The 21237-nt window shown below is 42.2% G+C and overlaps 1 non-coding gene and 1 pseudogene across 1 annotated transcript; both read right to left on the bottom strand.

Annotated features, from left to right (window-relative positions):
• The window catches only part of LOC100082164, an 89183-nt pseudogene that overhangs the window by 43144 nt on the left and 24802 nt on the right, over window positions 1–21237 (bottom strand).
• LOC114809760 lies at window positions 17445–17613 on the bottom strand. The gene has a single exon (XR_003757538.1). It is a non-coding gene; the product is annotated as a U1 spliceosomal RNA (small nuclear RNA).

Below are 21237 nucleotides of genomic sequence, written 5' to 3'. Positions count from 1 at the left end.
AATTTGCTTGTATCCACCCCAGTACAATGCCTGGCACATAGTAAGTATTTAACAAATACCACAGTTATTATTATTATTTTGAGAACAAGGTTTTCTGTGAAATTGGACTTTATTACCAGAAAGGGGAGGAGAATGAGCATTACAGTTAATTTCTATTCTTCCATGAGGTTATGACAACCCACGAAGCCCAACTGAAAAAAACTATATGCAAAGGGTATATGCAAAAGAACATTTATATTATAAAACCCTAATCCTTTTGAGGCCAAAATTCCCACAAGAATAACATATTTCATCTGCAAGTAATAACTCAGAGATGTTTCCTTTTCCAGAGTTAGAGTTATGTTTGGGAAACTGGGAACAACTTAAACTTTCTGTCTATCTTCCACCTGAAATCCCCAAATGGAAAGAATAAGCGATCTGAGGGGTTAACCCCTGCAGAATTGGAGTTAATAATACTGACTCTCCTTTTTTGTTGAAGGAAAATATATAATCCAAGCTCTCTGCTCAAAACCTAAACCCCAAAAGATTTATTAAGGGAGGAAAATAGACACTCATAGAGTGTGGTAATGATTTTCATGTTCCACTTTGGACGTGACTAAGATCAATCATTCACATCAAACCCTGGGCAGCAGGTTCTTTAAAAACAACTTTATTCTCTTGGCTACAGGGTAAGGGAATTAGGGCTTTATCTCAAATAATTGTAGGTGTCAGAGAAAGATTTGAAGATCCTCCAAAGAACTATTAATTAAGCCTTAAGAAAGCAAAACCAATCCTCATGTGGAAATAAGGAAATCTCACACCTACATTTCTTAATAGTAAATGGAAGTAGCCCCATTTTCAGTCCAGCAAAAGGAGAATTTACAACTAGTGGTTTTTGTCTTCATTTTTCCAGATTGCTGAAAACTGATTGAGCCCAATGTGGAATTTTGACCATATGTTTATTTTGTTTTATGCTTTTGGTTAAGCGCATACTTATGTGCCAGGCACTGTTTTAAGCACTGGGGTAGATACCAGGTAATTAGGTTGGACACAGTCCATGTCCTACATGGGCTCACAGTCTTAATCCCTATTTTACAGATAAGGTAACTGAAGTACAGAGAAGCTAAGTGATTTGCCCAATGTCACACAGCAGACAAGTGGCAAACCTGGGACCAGAACCCAGGTCCTTCAGACTCCCAGGCACATGCTTTATCCACTAGGCCACGCTTCTTCTCAGCCCTTCTTTAAATTGGTCCAGGAGTCCACTTGACTGACAGCCACCACTTTAGGGTGCTGCAGTCTTCAGAGCTTCCCCCATTCAGTTATCAGTCTTTCTGGAATCTGGAACCATCACGATCCTCCCAATCCTTTCCAACATACTGGGGAGGTAAATAAGGCTTTAGGCTGGTAAAACCCAAATTGCTCTTTAGCCATCAGGTGGGGTGCTGATGACATGCTTTTTTGGGGACAGGGAGGGCAATTCTAGAGCAGAACCAGTCATAGATGGTTCTATAAACATCACCCCTGCCTTACTGGAGTTCTTTCCTCAGTCATTGGTCTGGTGGTTAGGGTTAGATTCCGGTTAGAGAAGGGTCATTCATTGGAAAAATCCTGTCAAAAACGCTCTTACTACATGCAATCTCCCACGCTCTTTCCTCTTTCAATTTGGCCCTTGATTCAGTGTACTTCCTTTCCTCCCATTTGGGTCCTAGAGCAGGTTCAATTTCAGTAGCTCAAAAATGAATGGGACAGAGGGTGCTCGCAAATACAGTAAAGCCATAAATGCACAAATATATTTATCATAAGTTCACGGACAAGTTTGCACAGAAGCGTTGTTTCCCAAGTGCATACGTATCTATTGATTCACCATGGAATTCTTAGAAGGGCAAAGTAGTCCATACCATGCAGCTCCAGAAATATAAACAGAAGTACTCACATGCTTGACGAAGTTCTAAACACACATATATCTGATGAACTATTGGATTTGACAAGGCAGCAATACTTTCCTTGTTGAACTTTCTTGATATTGCCTCACTGTGGCCCTACTGCCTTGGTTCCAGAGTAATCCTACCTTCCTAATGGAATCTCTGGAGGAGGGGTCAGCACTGCTGCTCTCCACCTCCAAGCTCCCTATCCACCGACTCCCCCCATCTTCAGTTTACACTCATGCTCAAAATGTAAAATTAGTTCCCCTGCACAAATATGATAGTGAAATCATACTTGTCCCTGGATTTCACACCTAGGCCAAGGGGAGAGGAGCCCCAGAGGCCACTCTAGACAGATTGATCAGGTTGGGGATGAAATAGGTCTCCATTTTAACCCTAAGCCACATAATAACAATACTTAATAATTATGCTACGTGTTAAGCACTTACTATGTGCCAAGCACTGTTCTAAGCTCTGGGGTAGATACAAGTTCATCAGGTTGGACACAGTCCCTGTCCCACATGAGGCACAAACTCCTTTCCCCATATTACAGATGAGGTAACTGAGGCACAGAGAAGTTAAGTGACTTGCCCAAGGTCACACAGCAGACGTGGTGGAGCCGGGATTAGAACCCAGGTCCTTCTGACTCCCAGACCCATGCTGTATCCACTAAGCCACACTGCCTCTCCTACCAACTGCCTGGCCAATTTGGGACAGGTTACACAACCACTTCACCCCCAGACCACCGACCAGGTTTCCAGGTATTTATTCATTCAATAGTATTTATTGAGCACTTACTATGTGCAGAGCACTGTACTAAGCACTTCGAACGTACAAATCGGCAACAGATAGAGACAGTCCCTGCCCATTGACGGGCTTACAGTCTAATCGGGATTGTATTTATTGAGTGTTTACTGTGTACAGTACACTGTAGTAAGCACTTGGAAAAGTATAATGCAAAATAGTTGATAGAACCGATCCCTACACACAAGGAGCAGTCTACACACACAGAGCAGTCAATCAATCTATCATATTTATGTATGTATTTATGTACAAAGCACTTGGTAGAGTACAATATAACAGAGTTGGTAGACACATTCCCTGCCCACCACAAGCTTATAGTCTAGACAGGGAGACAGACCTTCATAAAAATAAATTACAGATAGGTACATAAGTGCTGTGGGGCTGAGGGAGGGGTGAATACAGGGTACAAATCAAAGTGCAATGGTGACACAGAAGGGAGTGGGAGAAAAGAAAATGAGGGTTTGGTCAGCAAAGGCCTCTTGGAGAAAATGTGTTTTTAATAAGGCTTTGAAGGTGGGCAGAATGTTTGTCAGATATGAAGGGGGAGGGTGTTCCAGGCCAGAGGCAAGATGTGGGCAGGTCGGAGGCAAGATAGATGAGATCAAAATACAGTGAATAGGTTAGCATTAGAGGAGTGAAGTGTGCAGCCTCGTCTTTAGTAAGAAATCCGAGAGGAGAGGTAGGAGGGAGCTAGGGGATTGAGTACTTTAAAGCCTATGGTAAGGAATTTCTGTTTGATGCAGAGGTGGTTGGTTGGGGAGTGTACATGGGAAGACAGCTATTAAATTAAATTATGAATGGGTGAAATGGGAAAGTATATGTACATTAGTGCTTTGGGGCATGGATGGGATGAATATAAAATGTTTAAGGGGTACAGATACAATTTCATAGGCAACACAAATGGGAGGGTGGATAGGGGATATAAAAACTTAGGCAGGGAAGGCCTCTTGGAGGAGATTTGATTTTAAGGCTTTAAAGGTGGGGAGTGTGGTGGTCTGGCAGATATGAAGGGGAAGGAAGTTCCAGGAAAGGGGGTACATAAACAAGGACATGTTGGGGAGGTAGATGAGATTGAGGTTAGTGAGTAGGTTGATGTTAGAGCTGGTTTGGTTGTAGTAGGAGACCAGCAAGTTGGATAGGAGGTAGGGTAAGGAGTTTCTGCTTGCTGCAGGTGAGGATCGACAACCACTGGAGGTTTTTGAGGAGTAGGGAGTCATGGGCTAGATGATATTTTTAGGAAAAAGATCCAGGCAGCAGAGCAAAGAATGAACTTGGGAGGAGAGAGCCAGGAGAGAGTCTCTAATAGTCAAGGGGAGGATACAATAAGTGGAATATAGGTAGAATTGAAATAGTGCTCACAGCAACACGGGACGGGGTATTTGAGAAGAAGAGGTCAATCAATCAATCAATGGCATTTATTGCTTAAAGTACAAAAAGCACTGTACTAAATGCTTGGGAGAGTACAATATAGCAGAGTTGATAGACACATTCCCTGCCCACAGGGAGCTTCCAATCTAGAGGGGTATAGCCAAGCAGTCGGTATCTGGTGAATTTCAGGGGTTCGTATGCGAGTGGGGAGGAAAGAATGAAGACATGGTGAAGCCTATTCTCTAACAGTGAAATCCAGTAATGGATGATCACTATAGCAGATAGACCAGGCAGAAATAGGAGAGGAGTTTCTCTCCTTGTGGAAATACTTTATGAAGATTGGAATGTCAAGAGACAAACTCGAAAACAGAATCAAAACAGGTTGGAAACAACATTTGCACACAGCAAGAGCTCAATAAATAGCACTGATTGACTGAGAACCATTAACTTAGGAAAGATGTACTTTTACGTGCAAACAATGAGTGGGTGTCAATTGGGCAGGAGTCTTTGCTATCACACTCACCTGCAAGGAAAGGATCTTGCCATAAGAAGCATCATGTTTGAGAATAAAGGAAAGCTACATACTTATTCAGAGCAGTAAATGTACCCAAATTAAAATGAAAATCACTTTCAAGTGCAGATAGAATATTTATTTAGGCATACAGTTTGCTTTCTGACCTAAGTCTCTCTACAAAACTGGAGGAGAAGTTCTGCAGGCAAGGTGTGATGGCAAATTTCATAGTCAGAAGAGCAAACTTTATGCCAACCAAGAGTCTGGCAGAAGCGCCAAAAGGCAGACGTGTGTGTGCGTTTTAATTGTGTCCGCTGTCTTTCCTTAGCCTGGTTCCAAAATTCTTAAAACAAAAAATAGTAAATCAATCAATAGCATTCCTTGAGTTCTTACTCTGTGCAGAGCATTGTACCAAGGACTTGGGAGACTGCAATAATGAATCCCTGCCTTCAAGGAGCTTCCAATCTAGCAGGAGAAATAGACCCCCAAAAAAAATTACAGATAGGGGGAAAGAACAGAGTTTGAAGATATGTACTTAAGTGTTTTATGGGTAAGGTGAGTACTCACTCAACACTGTTGGAAATTTTCAAAAATCATTTACTGGGACAAATTCAGACCTCAGAATCAATGTCTTCTAGATCAGCCTATAGGCAACCTGTGGTGTAACAAAGGAGATTCAATATGAAATAGAAATTTCCTTAGAAAGGAATCAACCAGAAAAAACATGGTTTGGCCCCATCCCTTCCACTTTGTGTCCTCCTGCTCCGTAGGTTTTGTGCCACAACCTATTCTTTCATGGTCACAGTCTTACCCTTTTCCACTTCCTTCTGAATCTTCTATTTTGAAACCTCTACATAATGTTTTATGGTAGAAATCACCTCCAAGTCAATTCAGGGCAAAAGGGTTTGAATAGGAAGACCTGGTTATCTTGTATCTACTAAAATGCCTGAGCCAATAAGTTCGACACTTTGTACGGACAATAAGCTCATGTAGCCATCGTCATCCCAGCCTGTCATAGCAATTATTATAATCATTTCAAGGTATAGAAAAAGGTTTTCTATACTTGGGCAGAGGGAAATCAACTGCTCTTAAAAAAACTGTATAGGTCATGGGTTCCAATTCTGGTTCTGACACTTGTCTGCTATTTGGCCTTGGGCAAATCACTTCACTTTTCTGTGCTTCAATTACTTCATCTGTAAAATGGGGATTAAAACTGTGAACTGCATATGAGACAAGGACTATGTCCAATCTATTTAGCTTGTATCTACCACAGCATTTAGAATAGTGCCTGGCTCAGAGTAAGCACTTAACAAATACCATAATTATTGTTGTTGTTATTTTTATTATTATTATAGAAAGCCAGTCACCCACAACTGCCTGAGACTTAGCCCCTCTGAGCAATGGCTCACCACTCTTTGGATGAAAAATTAAATAATCCGTTTAACTTTGACAAACTTCAGTTTCATGGAGGCCACAGAACACAGTCAACCTAATTGGAATCTAACCAAAACACTAAATCCACCCCCTTTAATCCAAGGAAAAGAAGCATTTAAATAGAGTGGGTTCAACGTTCTCTTTTGGTTCATGAAGCCTATCAGGCAGTCTCTGAAAATTAATCTCCAGGGCCCAGAGAGAAAATGAAAGTTTTGAGGCCAGCAAGAAGGAGTAAAACACAAAGAATTCCCTTTCCCAACTGTAATTGCAGAGCACGTATGAGAGTAGACTTACAGTGATCTAGCAAGGTTGGTCACCTAGTTAATTCTGGGTGACAGAACACATACTCTTCCTTGGGGAACTCTTCCTGAAAACTTTACACTTTATGAAGCTTGGCCACCCAGCATGTTGCTTCTATAGAAGATGTAAATACACATGAATGACCAAATTGTAATGGCTTCCACACTGGCTGAATTGCACACATGAAGTAGCCCAGGCCTCAGCGTTCAAATCTATGTATGAGACAAAGAGACTATGAGGTGGAAATGCAGGGTTCTTGTTTCTAAGAACAGAGAACCTCCAAAAAAAAATAACACAAGAAAAGAAAAGAAGCAGCATAGCCTAGTGGATAGAACATGAGCCTGGGAGTCAGAAGGACCTGTGTTCTAATCCCAACTCTGCCACATGTCTGCTGTGTGACCTTGGGCAAGTCACTTCACTTCTCTCTGCCTCAGTTTCCTCATCTGTAAAATGGGGATTGAAAGTGTGAGTTCCATGTGGGCAGGAACTGTGTCCAACATTATTACCTTGTATCTACCCCAGTACTTAGAACAGTACTTGGCACACAGTAAGTGCTTAGCAAATACCACACATTATTATTATTCTCTGTGCCTCAGTCACTTCATCTGTAAAACAGGAATTAAGACTGTGAGCCCCATGTGGGACATGGACTGTGTCCAACTTGATTAGGTTGTATCTACCCCGGTACGTAGAATACTACCTGGCACAGAGTATGCACCTAACAAAAATCATAAAAAAGCCATCTCGGTCTAACGGTCCATTAATTCCAGTATTCCATCTTGACTATGGCAACAAAGAAGAGAAAGAGTGAGAGCTATTTTCCTCACATCCATCCTGATGGCTAATAGGTACCTCTTACGATCTCTTAAAATTCTCCCAAATAATCCTTTATGGACCTGAAATTTGTTATATATATATATATATATAATACACACATATAGGTAGAGTCATCTTTCATATTTGAAGAAGACACTCCTGATGGCGAAATTCATCTTTGTGGGCAAGTGTGGCTGACAAGGCCAATGTAGAATCCTCAGTCCCAGCGACAATAAGCACAAAAAAGGTGGTCTCGTATTTTGGTGGTGTTCTTAATGCTTACAGTGCCTGTTTGGTTTTCTCTTTTGCCTCCTTGTCTCTTTTTCCATGCCAAGGTTTCACTAAAAGAGAGCCACTCCCTCCTTGATAATGTTCTGCCATTCAGGTCTATTCTCAGCAACTGACCCCCAGTTTTCATCTGAGGAGCATTGCCTGAAGTTCTGTTCTGCTGTGTCCTTATAATGAATCTTCTTTTAAAAAATACTATACAATTTGTATTGGCAAAGAAAAACATTCTAAGCACAACCATTCCCTGACTCCAGGAAAGCTCATCCATTAAATGGGTGCATTTGATACCATAAGCATCAGTGTTCCCCACTACTATAGCATGTCCCACTTGGTCAAAGAAAAATTTACAAGATTGCTAGGGGTTAAATGAGATAGAGGTTTGAGGGCAGTAATAGGAGCTACAGAATGGTCTGGTCTAACAGACAATGATAAAAGGTGGAAGAAGTGGGTGGAGAGGGCAGGGAGAGATAGGGGTGGCCAAGTTTCTTGCTATATTGTACTCTCCCAAGCTCTTAATAAAGTGCTCTGCACACAATAAGCGCTCAATAAATACTATTAAATGAATGAATGAAGTTTGGGAACTGTGGGACATTGGCAGAAATGACTGGAGAGGGTAAGAGAGGAGGCTGGTGAGGTCAGGTGACACTGGGGCTGAGAAAGGACTTTGGAGGCAGTGGTGGAAACTGCAGTGAGGACAGAGGACTAGAAGAACCTGAAGAGAACAGGCAGGAGGAACAGCTCCTCCCTGTAGTTTGCTAGGGCCAGAGCCCTCACAGGCTCTGAGTAGCCAAAAGAGAACTAATTAGACATGTTTATTCACATGTTCATAATCACTAACCAACACTTGGGCTACATTGATCTTGTATGTAAATCAAGGGAAAAAGTTAATATCACCTTAATCTGGATAACTGAAGTGCAACAGCATTTTACCTGAATTTTCCTGATAACTGTTTCTTTTTTCTGCCTCATTTTGCTCCTGGAAATCTGATTACCCAGGGAATGCATGCATTTTACCATTCAATTTTTTTCATCAAATTTGTATATACCACATTTGAATTTACATGTTTGAATTACAGATTGGAGTAACAAGATTCACAATTTATATATATAATCAATTTATCAATAAATACTGCCCTGAACACAATAAGTGCTCAAGAATTGCCACTGAAAAATTAAGTCTAATTAATGGGGAAAATCCTTTATTAACTCCAGCATTTAGCACTATGCTTTCCAGATTTAACAGATACCAAAACTAATGGAAAGCAAGAAGTTAGTGTCTTGGTCAAAACATGATATATACTGGAGTAATTACTAAGAGCAGGTTGATTAAAGGTGAGCAGTCTCTACCGTGATAACTGTTATATAAATATATTAACAGAACTGTCTAACCCAGGATGAGGAAGATAGAACGAAGACAGCCTTCCCACCCCAAACAAGACACACCTCACTCAGCCAGCACACACTCCAGGTACACTCACACGCACACCCACGTCGTTCAGCTACACAAATAGGTATGCACTGACACATACACGCTTCACTCAGCTCCCTGCCTCTTCTCATTCAGGCTCAGACACACAAAGGCCCATTCTCTTTAGAGCCATCATAGCCCTGATGGAGCGGACCAATGACAAGAGCATCTAAGAGCATCAGCCACAGCTGCAAACCACTCTACTAAAGCGCTTGGGAGAGGACATTACAACAGAGTTGGTAGACACTTTCCTTTGCTACTACTGAACTTACAGTCTAAAGGGGGAGACAGACATTAATAGAAATAAATAATTAATATGTAATCTGTAGATGGGTAATAAGTGCCATGGGGCTGAGGGTGGGGCGAATACCAAATGCTCTAAGGTCACAGATCCCAGCTCCTACATGAGACAAAAGGGAGAGGGAGCCCAGGAAAAGAGGGCAAGTCACTTAACTTCTCTGGGCCTCAGTTCCCTCATCTGCAAAATGGGGATTAAATACCTGTCCTCCCTCCTACTTCGTCTATGACCCCCATGTGGGACCTGATTATTTTGAGTATACCCTAGTGCTTAGTACAGTGCTTGATAAGTAGTAAGTGCTTAGCAAATACCACAATTATTATTATTATTATAACTTCCTCAATAATCCACTCTGTGTTTTAACAATCTTACAATCAAGATGTTCTATCTCTCAATCAAGGGTATTCTTTGAGCAGTTTGTATCCTAGTCATAATCAAACTTTTTCTCACTGCAATTTGAAGTCAAATTCTTTGTTTGGTCTTTGATCTTGAAGGCTAGGGCTTAACTAGTCATTCTCCAGTCCATATTTGTACCATTTTCTTTTTTGTCCCTAAGTGTACTTTACTGCAATCCATTTGTCTCTATTGTCTCATCCTCTTATAGATATTTCCCTAATTTATCAACTGGATTTGTGTCTTTCTAGGCAACCCAAATCAATTTAGTGTTATATGAAGGTTTAATAAGCACACACTCAATTACTTCCACCCAAACCATTGATAAAGATATTAGATGGTAACAGCCCCAGGCCCAGTCGTTGAAAGAGACTATAATACATCCACCTAGATTGGTGCTGAGCTGTAATAATGATGATGGTATTTGTTAAGTGCTTACTATGTCCCGAGCTCTGTTTTAAGTGCTGGGATAGATACAAGGTTATCAGATTGTCTCAAGTGGGGCTTGCAGTCTTAATCCCCACTTTCCAGATGATGTAACTGAGGCACAGAGAAGTTAAATGACTTGGCCAAAGTCACACAGCTGACAAGTGGCGGAGCTGGGATTAGAACCCGTGACCTCTGACTCCCAAGCCTGTGCTCTTTCCACTAAGCCACGCAGCTTCTACTGTGATAACCACCCAATGGGAACAGGCCCAAAATTAGTTACCAGAGGATCCCAGGATGCTGCAATAGTACCCAACGACTGCCATGGGGCCAAGTAGAAATAATAATAATAATGTTCGTTGAGCACTCACTGAGCTAAGAGCTGGGGTAGGTGCAAGACAGTCAAATTGGACACAGTCCCTGTTCCACATGGGGCTCACAATCTAAGTAGTAAGGAGAAAAGGTACTGAATCTCCATCTGACATGGGAGTCAGAAGCCATGGGTTCGAATGCTGGCTCTGCCACTTGTCAGCTCTGTGGGCAAGTCACTTCACTTCTCTGTGCCTCAGTGACCTCATCTGTAGAATGGGAATTAACTGTGAGCCTCACATGGGACAACCTGATTACCCTGTATCTACTCCAGCGCTTAGAACAGTGCTCAGCACATAGTAAGCGCTTAACAAATACCAACATTATTTTTATTATTATTATGTGAGGAAATTGAGGCACAGAGAAGTTAATCAGTAATATTTACTGAGCATTTACTATGGGCAGAGCACTGTCCTAGGGGCTTGGGAGAGTACTACACAACAGAGTTGGTAGACAAGTGCCTTGCCCACATTAAGTTTACAGACTAGGGATGACTTGCCCAAGGGCTCACTGCAGGTTCTCTAGTCTCACTCCCAGACTCATGCCCTTTCCACTAGGCCGTGCTGCTTCTCCTATCCAACTGTCAGTGGCTATTCAAAAGGGCCATCTCAATGGGCGGTGACCCTCTTTAAATTGCTGCTGTTTCCCCAAGTTCTAACTCCCCATACCTACTTATGATGGGGAGAGCCACTACCTAAAGGGCCTGCAGTCTCTGTGGCAAAACACTTTTGAAGATCACTGCAGTACATTCCTCTTCAAAGGTGGGGATGCCAATCCAGGGAGGAGGTGCCAGCGATTGACTGCTGAAAATGTTTACTGTCCACTCGTACAGCATGATATAGTGGATAGAGCAAGGGCCTGGGAGTCAGAAGGTCATGGGTTTAAATTCCATCTCTGCCACTTGTTTGCTGAGTGATAGAGAATCGGCATGGCCTAGTGGAAACGGTACAGGCTTGGGAGTCAGAGGAGATGTGTTCTAATCCCCGCTCCGCCACTTGTCTACTATATGACCTTGGGCAAGTCACTTAACTTCTTTGTGCCTCAGTTACCTCATCTGTAAAATGGGTATTAAGAGTGTGAGCCCCATATGGGACAACGTGATTACCTTGTAACTACCCCAGTGCTTAGAACAGTGCCCGGCCCTTAGTAAGGACTTAAGAAATACCTTTATTATTATTATTGTTATTAACTTGAGCAAATCACTTCACTTCTTTGGGCCTCAGTTACCTCATCTGTAAAATGGGGATTGAGACTGTGAGCCCCACGTGGGACAAGGGACTGTGTCCAACTCAATTTCTGGTCTCCACCCCAGCCTCAGTACAATGCCTGGCACCTAGTAAGCACTTAACGAACACCACTATTATTATTATTGTTATTACCTCTTTTCCCAACTTGTCCAGACTCCCATGTGTCCAGATCAATTACAGCTCTTGTTTCTCCATGGTTTGCCAGCCCCTTGCCAGCTATCATAGAAGGAAATGAAATTCTGACTCTCTGTGCTCAACCAAAACATGTTGGCTGATGATCACCCAATCAATCAGTCGTATTTATTGAGCGCTTACTGTGTGCAGAGGACTTGAATAAGCACTTGGGAGAGTACCACTGAATTAGCATTCACGTTCCCTGCCCATAACGAGCCTATAGTCTAGAGGGACCAGTGGTTTTATGCTTTTCTGGGGATGGCAAATTGTCTGATCAGTCAGATCGTTTATTCTAGTATCTTTCCAGTGATTTTGAAAAGGTTCAACAAGATGGCCAACAAATGAGCAACAAAAGTGGTTGTTTTGGTTGGTTTGTTTTCTTTGGATTTGTTTAGAGAGAGTTAATGATAAAACACTGGGCACACACAGAGATGGTCCACTGCAGTTCTTGGAGTTCCGCTCCCAGCATGCCTCCTGCACCACGGCCTGCCTAAGTGAACTTAAGATGCCGCTGATTGAGAATTCCTGTGATGGAAGCTCATTACCCTGGGAGTAGTACATGGCAGCTGAATCTGTCAGGGCAAGATAGAGCAACCAGCACTTAATATTCGCAGAGATACTCAGGGACCACCTGCCTAGAGCAGGGTCAGAGTCCAGTGTGGCACCACTTCTCCCAAGGATGGGCCAGTACCAGAAGCTTCAGCCTCATTGGCTCATGAAGCTATTTAAAACCAGGTGCTGGAGTTCCCTTGATTCCTCAAAGGGGCAAAATTTAAGGGAAAAGATGATGATGATTTGAGGGGAAACTGAATTATTGCTCTGATAAAATAATTGAAATGATACCTGTAATGATAATTGTGTCATTTGTTAAGTGCTTTCCTCTGTGATAAGTACTGTGCCTAGTGCTGAGGTAGATTCAAGACAGGTCAAACATAGTCCCCACATCCCCATTTTTTAGATTAGGAAACTGAGGCACAAAGAAGTTAAATGATTTGCCCAAGGTCACACAGCAGATGGTTGAGCCAAGATTAGAACCCAAGTCCCCTGACTCTTAGGCCCATGTTCTTTCCCACACTGCTTCTCACTGTACTTTTTAAGAGTGCTCACATATTAAAAAGGTGAGGAAAGGAAAGTGCTCCAATAATTTTAAATTGGGAGGAAGCCAAAACATATAGCTCTGAGTTCAACACAATTTGCACCACTCAGGACTAAGGCTAACATATGTCTTTGGCCCAAACAAAGAAATATCTAGAGAATTAAGTCTGCTATCCGAACTTTCAAGGTTCAGAGGACTTGATGTCAGCTCCAACCTTTATAAAGATAATGCTACAACTTTAAAAGGTTTTGTGAGACCGCCTCAACTCACTACTTTACAAGTTGTTGAATCCACTTGAAACAGATTTTGGATGTGTCTTAAATCACCAAGACTGAAACATCAAATGTAGAATATATTGGTCTTAAACAGTGGGAAATCCTCCTTACCATTTGGTTGCCCTTCTTTCAATTCTTCTTTATTTTGCTTATTGTTTTTGTGAATAATTCAGGGAACAGAGATATATTGAACTTGTCAAGAGGAGAAAGGAATGAAAATACAACTGGGAGGAAAAAAGAGAAAATAAATTTAACATTAAAATGTGGCAAATGCCCTAGATTCCCAGATGACCTATTAGAGTTCAGAGGTCAAAAAGGCAGGTGGACTGTCAGCGGGGCCAAGGTTTGCATGTTTCAGGAGTTGAGTTTGATGGCTTTATTAAAACTGGGCAAAGAGCCCCAAGACTGTGAAAGGCACCGCAATCCCCATACTCTATATCAGAGACAAATTCTAGTCCAAAAGTTTGTAGGGGTGGAGATTACTTTTCTAGATTTTGTAATGAAAACTATTAAATATTGATTTAGAATCATGAACTGAACAATCCAAAAATTTCCAGGCACAGGAACACAACTGAAAGGCAGAGAAAGCACATTGCACTTGGCATCAGTGTGGTAAGTGATCTGCTCAACCATTGCCAGCAGATGACTAGAGCTGGAACTTTGAGTCACATCAATTGCTTCAGCTTCAGAACCTGCCAGGAGTGCAGTCTCCGGAGTCCCCTAGTTGGCAAATAGGAACGTTTTTGGAATGTAAATGACTGGTAAATTGGAGAAGAAAGTGTAGGTTTGGAATTTTAGAATTTGGCTGGAGGAGCGAGGCATTACTAGATGGCCTGAGCATTCCTCACTAAAACCCCAGGGGCCTCATTTCCTCACTCTTCCAGAAAAATAATGAGTTACTGGAGTTAAAAGTCAGTGGCAGGGAAGATGCCAACAGCAGTCCTGTTGACGTGTTCCATATGATTGAGAGAAATTCAGAGTCAAATTCATTATTCTTCTGACACATTAATTAATTACCATCCTCTGTGGCTAATAGCAAAACCACAATCTAAATCTAAATTGTATTGAATATTCATATCAAGAAAAGGGCAAATTGATCTTCCACAATCTTCTTGATCTCCTTAAAAAACGGATCATTTGGGTTGTTCAAGGAGTCGATATTTACTCCACATGAAGTGGTGGTGATCACATCTATGCTGAAAGCACCCAAGTCACTGAGAGAAAGGAGGAAAAGGAATTGGTAGTTATTCCTAGTCTTGGGTCTCCAGGCTGCTCCAGGACCCATTATCAGAAAATCCGAGGGTCACTTCCCAAGCCCGTGGAGGAAAGAACAGAGTTGCATATTTTCAATATCACCCAGGATCTGGATCAGATTTCAAAACTGTGAGTAACAACCATGTCCATTAAAACGTCTGCAGAAACTTTCTTTAGTTTCTTGTTAGATTCCCTCTTGCCTGGCTTGGCCTTCACCCTTCAAATATCCAAGCCGGCTGAGCCCGAGTGAATCTGACAGATACTTACTCTTTCACTGACACAAGCTCTCCCTTGTCTGCTTCCTTGCGAACATTTTGCACTCAAACATTCTCATATCTCTTTATAATGGGAAACATCTGAAAACCAAACCAGAATTCAGAAGATAAGTGTGAGGATTGTTGGCTTCAAATAGTCTGGTTTCTCCTGAGACACATGTGCATATTTATAAACAAAGCTTCTTCCTCTTTCTGGGATTGAAAGGGGAAAAAAAATCTCTCCTTGTTATAGGTATTTCAAATTCATTTGACTGATAATTATATTTTAACAGAGAAACCAAAGGAGTCAATTTCCCCAGTGATAAACTCCAGGAGTGTTTTGCACCAAATTCCTGTATTTTACCTCTTTGATTTCCCACTGGTGAAGGTCAGAGACAGCACAATCTGAATCCTTATCCACTGCTCATCTCCCGCATTTGAGACATCGAATCTCATTATTCCCACTGGCACAAAATTCTAAGAGCATAAACTCAGGACCTAGTTCAAACACTGCACTTGTAATATTCGTTAGTTTCTCTCAAGATGAAACAAGTTCAGCAAGTAACCACACAGTTCACTGTTACATATTTCCTAATAAATAAACCTCAGGGGAAAGGCAGACCCTATCAGTATGCCATTTAGACAATTCAAAATAATGTAAATGAATCTCTTTGTTTTTCCAAGACACTTCAGTGGCATTCATACACAAATAATGATAATTATTATTGTTATGGTATTTGTTAAGTGTTTACTAAGTGCTGGGGTAGATACAAGCTAATCAGGTTAGATAAAATCTGTCGCTTATGCAGATTCCTGTCTTAATCCCCATTTTACAGATTAATTGTGGGCAAGGTATGTGTCTAGCAACTCTGTTATATGTACTTTCCCAAGCACTTAGTACAGTGGTCTGCATACAGTAAGTGCTCAATAAATACAATTGATTGATTGATGAGGTAACTGAAGCACAGGGAAGTTAAGTGATTTGACAGAGATCACTCAGCAGACAAGTGGAGGAGCTGGAAGTAAAACCCAGCTCCTTTTGACTCCCACGTCTGTGTTCTATCTACTAGACCACACTGTTTCTCCTTAAAATATAATGGTTAAAATGGCTAAAATATAAAAGCCTGAGCCATATGCTGAGAAGTGAACCACATTCCCAAGAGGTAGAGGCTGGCAACATAGAGCCAAACTGGCAAGATAATTGGAGAAAACAGACTGAGTCCAAGTAAATAATGAGAGATGGAGGTGGACCTGTAAACAACTAATTCCGATGTGTGGACAATCATTCTGTGATATGAAGTTGTTGTTATCAAAATGCGGACTTGGGAAAATGGGCTGTTGGAAGTTTTGGAGAATGAAAATGCATTAACCCTCAGCTTGTCGAAGTGAGGAGCTTCTTGCTGGTTTACTCAATGCGGTCATAGTTTTGCCACCAGTAGCCATGCAGTAGTTTAGGGACTGAGAGAACTGGCGGAGACTATACACCCTTTCATGGCTCCCTACCAGGGAGCCATTACCAGAAAGCAAATAAGCAATAAGCAAAAAAAATTCTACAATGCCTTGGGTATTGCGACTTCAGGCCTGGTCAACAATAAAAAGCATAGGATCCTGGGGAGATAGGGTCTCTATCCTGGTTCTTGGTGGGTGTGTCTCTCTAGATCACCTTCCATTCTTCCTGACCAGATTGGCTACGGTGTTGGATATTAATTTAGGGAGAAGCACCTAAAAGACTCTTTGAGACTTTCCTTCCCCAAACCGCTGCGTACTCCTCAGGGATGCTTGTCTATTGGGTAGAGAACTGTTTACCTCGGAACAGGCCATTGGGCTCCCTGTTATCCTTTACATTCCCTTCTAGGAATGGGAAGGGAGGAAGGGAAGGGGTTCATCAAACATTTCTTGATTGAGATGTGAACCAGATATGGATTCTGGGGAAGGGAAGTCTATGAACTAGGCCTCCTTATGGGCTTAGAATCTGAGGGCTGCACAAGGAGAGGAATGGGGAGAGTTTTGTATTTTAGAACTGTGAGCTCTGTGGGACAGTCTGTGTTCAAGCTGTCTGTTTCTGTCACATAGTGCCATAAGAAGTGTTTCATGATTAACTCTGAGGGTGGGTTTAGATGGGCTCCATAGCCGTTCCCTTAAATTCCACCTATAGATTAGGAAGATATCCCTAAATTTGCAAGGAGATTCTTGTTCATTATACTCAGAGAAAATTTCTGACTGATGAATGAAGGGCCCAGGACCTCCTGGGGACCCACAATTTATCACCTATGTTCACAAAATCTAGGAACCGCACCAATTAATTTGTCATCGGGTTAAAGTCGAAGAAGGAGTTTTCACAGCTGACTGCAGGCTATATATATAATATCATTTAAATCCTAATCCTCACCATCCAGGGCTCATTCCACCTAGCTCCAATCCCAGTGACACCTGGATAGATAGTAATCAAACCTAGCATCACCCCACCCCCCAAAATTACCATGATCTCACTGATACTTAACTGAATGGATCCCTATTTAGTGGTTTTTGTTAGGTGTTTACTATGTGCCAGGCCCTATACTAAGTGCTGGGGTAGGTACAAGCTAATCAGGTTGGACACAGTCCATATCCCATGTGTTGCTCACAGTCTTATTCCCCACATTGCAGATCAGGTAACTGAGGCACAGAGAAGTTAAGCGACTTGCCCATGTTCACACAAACCAACAAGTGGCAGAACTGGTATTAGAACTCAGCTCTTTCTGACTCCAGAGCCTAGGCTTTATTCACTAGGCCATCCAGCTTCTCTACACAGTCCCCCACTACCACAGATTTTGCAGATGAGTTTCCCATATTTGGGGGAGTCACAGGGGTCAGCTCATTCGGGGTGCAATGGATTAGCCTCACCCTGGGTAAAGCACTTATATGATCGTGGTGTCTCCCCTGCACAGTAAGTATGGAAATCTTCCATATCTAAAGCTGTTTCCAACATCCCCATTAGGATCATCTCAACCCATAGTCTTCCCCTTCGTTTCTGGGTAAACATTCTGAAGAACCCTCAGTTTGTTTTTGATATTAAAAGACTCCTCACATAGATGACTGTTTGTCGGTAATTTCACAAGCTTTTATGGATGCATTTTCTCTTGCAGAACAGCAACTGGGGAAGGTAAGGAGAGAGGAAGTGTGGCTTGGTGGAAAGAGCCCGGGCTTGGGAATCAGAGGTCATGGATTCTAATCCCAGCTCTGCCACTTGTCAGCTGTGTGACTTTGGGCAAGTCACTTAACTTCTCTGTGCCTCAGTTACCTCATCTGTAAAATGGGGACTAAGACCGTGAGCCCCATGTGGGACAACCTGATTACTTTGTATCCCCCCCAGTGCTTAGAAGAGTGTTTGTCACATAGTAAGTGCTTAACAAATGCCATGATTATTATCATTATTATTATTATCTGCTGGGGTAGTATCTTCAGGCAACATTCTTTTCATTCCCTAAATTAAATGATGGACATAATAAAAATAATAATAATGGTATTTGTTAAGCGCTTACTATGTGCCAAGCACTGTACTCAGATCTGGGGTAGATATAAGGTAATCACATTGTCCCACGTGGGGTTCACAGTCTTAATCCCCACTTTACAGAGGAGATAACTGAGGCACAGAGAAGTTAAGTGGCTTGCCCAAGGTCACACAGAAGACAAGTGGCGGAGTTGGAATTAGTATCCACATCCTCCGCCTCCCAAGTCCATGCTCTTTCCACTAGGCCGTGCTGCTTCTCATGACCAGCTTTGTCAGTCAAACCTTAGCATGTGCTTCTGGAATTTGCTGAGTTTATTTTCTTCCCTGTTTTCACACATATTCATCAAGCCACATGATTGTGAAGCAAATTGCTGTTGAACTTGAGCATTTTTGTTCCTTGTTTAACATTTTAGAGAGTCAACCTGGGGAGTATGTAAGGTGGAAAAGCAATCAGATCATTTAATGTTATCAACATGGCGTTGTATGCTGTGTGATAACAATGGCCTCTATCTGTACCTGAGGAATTCTCGATACCACTGCAGCCACATCCTTTTTAGTTTTCTAGCTCGAACTCTAGACTGTAAGCTCACTGTGAGCAGGGAATATGTCTGTTCTGTTGTGATAATGTACTCTCTCAAGTGCTTAGTACACAGTAAGTGTTCAGTAAATATGATTGACTAGAAATGCTATTTATTGAACTTCCACTTAGTGCAAGGTTTCTACTCTGTCTTGTTCTCCCATCTCTCCCTTCCTCTGATCTCAATCAATGTTTTTTATTGCGTACTTACTATGTGCAGAGTACTGTGTGAAGTGCTTGGGAGAGTACAATGCAGTGGAGTTGGTGGACATGATCCCTGACCACAAGGAGCTTAGAGTTGCCCCATTTACCAATCTCTTGAAATTATTATTGCTTTTATTATTGTACTTGTTAAACGCTTACTATGTGCCAAGCGCTGTTCTAAGCACTGGGGTAGATACAAGTTAATCAGGTTGGACATAGTCCCTATCCCATATGGGGCTCACAGTCTTAATCCCCATTTTACAGATGAGGTAACTGAGACCCTTAGTAGTTTTGTGACTTGCCCAAGGTCATAGAGCAGGCATGTGGAGGAGCCAGGATTAGAACCCAGGTCCTTCTGACTCACGGGCCTGTGCTCTATATACTTAGCCATGCTGCTTCCCAGTGTTGTTGTGACCTCTGTGTCCTCATTCCAATCCCTTTCAGTGACTCATCCAAGCTGCTTTCATCTTTTCTGACTGTGAGACTAGCTTATCCATAGTCCATCTACACTACAAGTGCAGCAGAAGTGAACTGCATTTAGATCTTGTTAAGACACTTTTAGGACAGATCCAACTGAATTCCCAAGATCACTGGAATTTAACCTATTTATCTCCCGCTAGAGTTAAACTGCAGGCCTAGGCAAGTCTGAAAGCAGCAGAGAAGTCCTAACCAATGACTTTTGCCCTCAGTTTAGAGCAAGAAGGCAGCAATCAATCAATCGATCAATATACTGAGTGCTTACTTTGTGCAGAGCATTGTATTAAGCACTTGGGTTAGTAAAATATAAAAGAGTTGGTAGACACATTCCCTGCCCAAAATGACCTGACAGTCTAGAGGACGAGCGCTGAGAAGGCGTGTGGCCTAATGGAAAGCGCACAGGCCTGAAAATCAGAGGACCTGGATTTTAATCTTGGCTCTGCAACTTGCCTGCTGTGTGACCTTGAGCAAGTCACTTAATTTCTGTGCCTCAGTTTCTTCATCTGTACAATCAGCAATCAATACCTGTTCCTTCCTCCTATTTAGAATGTGAGCCTGTTGTGGAACAGGGATTGTGTCTGACCTGATTATCTTGTTTCTACCCTAGTGCTTAGTACAGTGATTGGCACATATAGTGAGATTAACAAATGTCATTTAAAAAAAAACAACAACCTGAGGAGCACTTCCTCCAGAGACAAGAATGGGTCAGCAGACCTGCACAATAGTCCCCCTGTGGGCTGCTAATAGAGATAAGAATAAGACTCCAGATAAAATTGTGGTATCCATTAAGTCCCTACAATTTCCCAAGCACTGTCCTAAGGGCTGGATAAGTGCAAGATAACCAGATGGAACACCAGGGAAGGGAGAACATGTATTTTATCCCCCTTTTAGAGATGAGAAAATCGAGACACAGAGAGGTTAGATGATTTGCCTGAGGCTACACAGCAGGCAAGTCGCCAAGCCGGGACTAGAACCCAGTTTCTCCTGACTCCTAGTACATTCCACAAGGTCACATTTCTGAAACATATAACCTTTTCTAGGCCCATCTGGAATCAGGTCATAGATAAATGGTGCCAGGGGTCATACTGGTCAAGCCAACATGACCAGCACTGATATCATTCATTCTATCGTATTTATTGAGCACTTATTGTGTGCAGAGCACTGTGCAAAACACTTAGAAAGTACAATTTAAGATCAGATCAAGTCAGAGTGGGATGGAAACATCCAACTCCAAAGGCTCTAATCTCTGAATCTATCCAGAAGACCTTTTAACTTCACGCCAGTTCTATTCTGGAATATTACAAAATGGACAGAGATTTCAAATGGCGAGGATCCGTTGGGGTTGCTTGACTGAGAGTTTTCTGGAATTTGTTCTCCTCCCACATCGACCGGCTGTCTCCAATTCCTCTCCTGTAACTTCCTTCTTGATGGATATAATCTAGTTTCTGCTCCCTTAGCTCATTGGCACTGCACTCTCCAACATCCCTTCCCTAACTTCCCCAGCTTCCCTGAAAAACATCTTCACCTCTTCGGTGTCCCCTCTTGCCCCCATTACCCTCATTCTCCCCCTTCTCAGTCATCACTCAAGAGGAGTTCTATTGCTTATTTTGAATCCTAACTCCTTTTCCTGTGCCTTGGACCCCTTCCCCGCTCATCTCTTAAAAATACTTGACAATCATCCTCTTCCCCTTTCATATTCTCTGACCCTTTCCCCCAAGCCTTAAAACATGCCTAAGTTTCTCCCACAGAAAAAGTCCCTCAACCCTCACCACACCCTCCAATAATCACCCGAACACCTTCCTCCCATTCC

The sequence above is a fragment of the Ornithorhynchus anatinus genome, chromosome 2 (assembly GCF_004115215.2).
Source record: "Ornithorhynchus anatinus isolate Pmale09 chromosome 2, mOrnAna1.pri.v4, whole genome shotgun sequence".
In the NCBI taxonomy this organism is placed as follows: domain Eukaryota; kingdom Metazoa; phylum Chordata; class Mammalia; order Monotremata; family Ornithorhynchidae; genus Ornithorhynchus; species Ornithorhynchus anatinus.
Note: the sequence above shows the minus strand (reverse complement) of the source record. Positions and strands in the feature narration are given on the sequence as shown.